This window comes from Megalobrama amblycephala, linkage group LG17 (assembly GCF_018812025.1).
Source record: "Megalobrama amblycephala isolate DHTTF-2021 linkage group LG17, ASM1881202v1, whole genome shotgun sequence".
NCBI classification, from domain to species: domain Eukaryota; kingdom Metazoa; phylum Chordata; class Actinopteri; order Cypriniformes; family Xenocyprididae; genus Megalobrama; species Megalobrama amblycephala.
Window position 1 is genome coordinate 33,825,504 of NC_063060.1, and position 4,365 is coordinate 33,829,868.

Here is a 4,365-nt window from a genome sequence, read left to right on the forward strand (position 1 = left end):
TTGGGCCAGCAGCGTGTCAATTGAAAAAGTATTGGGCCGCCCATCTAGGCCTACCACTTTCATGGGCCGAGAGAATTTATTTATTTATTTATTTATTTTGCGGTCGTGCCCGGTATGCCAGATGACCAGTCCGCCCGTGTTTACTGGAAAACAAACACTGTTATAAGATTTTTTTTTTTTTTTTTTCAGAAAATTTGATGCTTGACAGTGACCTTGCCTCACCTGCCAAATTACTTATCCTTCATAAAACTCAGATGCAGTCGCCTTAGACTTCAAAGGATTTAATTTTTTTCCCCACTACATGCAGTTGCACAGACTCAAAAAATAAAAAAAATCCCTTCTGTTCAATTCCAAATAACACCAAAACCACATCAAACATGTAAACACCAGCTGAGTCAGGCACATCTTCAAAAAAGAATGCAAAATCAAGCACAACAGCATGTCTATTCTAAGATGAAATGCTTTCTGCAGAAGAAGCACAAGGCTGTGTGCAGTCTTAAGAGGTCTTTGCTGATTGCTGACCTACACCAGAATACTGAAACACACATTCCACACCTCTCTAATTAGAGGAATCGTTTTACACAGGTTACCCTGCAATGCCAATCATGAATCACTTTCAAAATTAATACTTGAGCAATGTTCAAAGTGCCTCTATCTTACTGGGGTTAATGACAAGCTAGGTGTAATTCCCCAAAAAAATGAAGAAGAAAAAAAAAATTGCCGTAATGTTGTTCCAAACCTATTACTTTTATTCTTGAAGGGTTAGCTCACCCAAAAATGAAAATTCTGTAATTAATTACTCACCCTCATGTCGTTCCAAACTTGAAGATTTACAAATCTTTTGTTTCAAATCAGTGGTTCGGAGCACTACCAAAGTCACATGAACCATTGAAATTTTGAAACACTTATGACGTAAAGAAGCCTCGTTTACTGAAATCACGTGACTTTGGCAGTTTGATACACACTCCGAACCACTGATTCAAAACAAAAGATTCGTAAAGCTTCGAATCTTCATGAAGCAGTGTTTTGAAATTACCCTTCACTAGATATTGTTAAATAAAGTTATTTATTTGAATTTTTTTTATTTGGTGCACAAAAAGTATTCTTGTCGCTTCATAACATTAAGGTTGAACCACTGTACTCACATGAACTGTTTTAAATATGTCTTTAGTAGCTTTCTGGGCATCTGAAAGTGTTGATTATCTTGCTGGCAATGGAGGCCTCACTGAGCCATCGGACTTTATCAAAAATATCTTAATTTGTGTTCCGAAGATGAACGAAGGTCTTACGGGTGTGGAATGACATGAGGGTGAGTAATAAATGACAGAATTTTCATTTTTGGGTGAACTAACCCTTTAAGTGTCAAACAAAAACTTTTTTTTATTATTATTATTTTTCTTTTATACTGTATATTTTTCAAATATCTGTGCTTTATTAGATTATTTTCACTTCTCTACATTCCACAGCATACATATGTTTAAAAAACAACATATTGTTCCTTGTTATTTCGAACTGAAGAAATCAAAACCCGCTCCGAGATGTAAAGATGTGCACTCCATGATCAAATCAAATCATTCTTTTAAAATGTATCTTTTCAATGAGCCTGTTGATTCAGTTCACAAATCACATGATTCATTCACAAAATGTACTGATCCAAGTGTAGCTATTCTTGAGAGAACAACTCGCTGATTCATTGATCCATTTGAAGTGAGTCTCTAGTTTAGTTCACTGAATTACAGAACATGCCTTGAAGTTGAAGTTATGAATGCTGAATTGTTTTATTTTTAAGTATTTCCAAAGTGTTTTCATCTTTTTGCATGCACATTTGAATTATCAGTAACTTCAAATGTTATTTAAAGTTTAATCTTATGATAGTATATGACAGCTTTGTTAATAAAATAAAACATTTGGTTATTCGTAAATCATACATATTTAATGTCTGCATCCACTAATGGTTCTAACTTTCTAGTGCTAAATTTGACTCTGCTAAATTACTCTTTTTGTCTTCCATGTGAAAAAGACCATCATACATGTTTAAATCATCCTCAGGGTGAGTAAATGATGACAGAATCTCCATTCTTGTGTAAGCTATTCCTTTAAGTAATATATAGGTCATGTTAATAAAAATGAGAGACATTTGTCTTGCATCACGTGGGTGTTTTGGAGGCTATATTTTCCTTCCCTCCTTCATAACAAGGCCCCAATTCCCTTTTCCGTACTACAAATGCATTGTTTTCTGCAACCCCATGAATTCTAAGGAAATGATTCAGTCTCTGCTGAATCACATTCACATTCATTGCTCTAAATATGTCACTAAAAAGTTTCTTCCCCAACCATTCGGGATTCAGAGGTAAGCCTCTCTTCTCGTCGCACTCTCTCTTCTCTCAGAGAAAAAGGCGGTCTGAAAGTGCTCTCAATATACCGACACATCATGAGATTACATGGGGACAGTTTTAAATATGGTGAAAAAATGGCTTTTATGCTTCATCCAAGGAAAGGCTATCAAAAATAGCACTGTGCTGAATAAACAGCAACAGTTGTTTGTTAGCTGTTTGTCATTCATATCATATAAGTCTGTAGTTGAAATAACATTTTAGGAGTTGTAAGAAACTTCCATACACTGTAAACAGTGAATAGTGAAATTAATTAAATGAAATGAGTTTGTTTCACTCAAATAATAATGAAAGTTCATTGTACTTAATAGAAAAAAGTTGTGTGAACTAAATTTCATTGTATTCAGCTGAACTTAATATGACTGAGTTGAGTTGCATTAGATTTCTAATTCCTTTGCATCAGAATGTATAAATAAATGTTTAAATTAAATGTTATTTTGTGGGGGGGTTTTGCACAAGATTAACACTGGGAGACATAAGCTAGTGTTTAATGTTGTGTTATGATGGGATTTCTGTTATGTGTGTTTTCTTACTATTGTGGGTTGTGGTGAAGAGTAGAGCCTGTGGTTAGGATGAGGATGGGCTGCAAAACTTTTAAGACGACACGTACTGTATGTTGTTTCATTACATGCGAGAATATGATGACATGTAATCCCTTTGATAGTTACAATAACATGTTATTTGCTATCTAACATTTAACCAAGATCTGAATGTGATGTTTATTTAAATGAACAGTATGTAATTAACATTAATGATGAGTTGGGCGAGGCTGAGAACTGTAGAAGTGAATGGATGCCGGTGATGCCGACGTAATTGTTAGCGAGAGACACCTGTGCACCACACACACCACGCTTCCACGGCTCTCGGCCCCGTCCCACTTGTCACAATTTTTTTTAAGTTCAGCTAACTTAAAAATGAGTTAATGTAAATGTTTTGAGGTAATAAGTTTCCCCAAAAGTTTTTGAGTATTCTGAACTTATTGAGTTTTACAGTATACAAAATGAACTATTGGAGATGACACCATCCTATGTGTGAATGTATATGCTGCAGATTATAACACATCAAGATAGTTTGACAATACAGGGGTTTGGTGGAAGGGTGTTGATTGAGCACAATTCACATCATTACCACCTTCATCCAAATACCTATATAATATCTGTTAACAGCACCTCAGGTGATACACAACAAAATCATCATATTCGTGACAAGTAAGCAAAATTTGGCAGTTTAATTGGAATGCCTGATGGTGTCACATTGATCTGCCACCTCTCATAGTCAGACAAATTCATTCCCAAAAGTAATTTAGGTGGTTGGGAATCATGAAGTTTTAGAGGGTAGTTGGAAAGATTTATGTATTGTAGCTACTACCTAAATGCATTCAATTCATTTTTAAAGGAGTGATATAATGTCATTTTTACAAGAGGTAAAATAAGTCTCTGATGTCTCCAGAGTGTGCATGGGAAATTTTAGCTCGAAATACCCCACAGATCATTTTTTATAATGTTAAATTTGTCACTTTTTGAGGGTGAGCAAAAACACTAAATTTTTGTGTGTCCCTTTAAATGCAAATTAGCTGCTGCTCTCAAGAAGAGGGCGGGGTTTCAAGAGCTACAGAGTACCTTAGGGATGATGCATTTTTGTAGGCAAAACCCGGAAGCGAGTTAGCATTTTAGGGCTTCCGGTTCCAACGCCGTAAAGTCAATGGGTATTCTGAATGGGTTTTTGCCAAATTGCCTGAAATAAGGTCTGTGGTTAACAAAGCCTCTAAATATTTTCACATTTTGATCTATGACATAAAACACACCAGTTATAAACCACTTGTGATTTTTTTAAACCTTTACTGTATCTTAAAAACGGCGGTTGCTAACAAAGTGCTAAAAGGGACTACTTCCTTTGGCGGGGACTTTAGACGTCATCATGACAAACAGGACATTTGGACAGCATTTTTCATGAAAAAGTGGATAAGTATTCA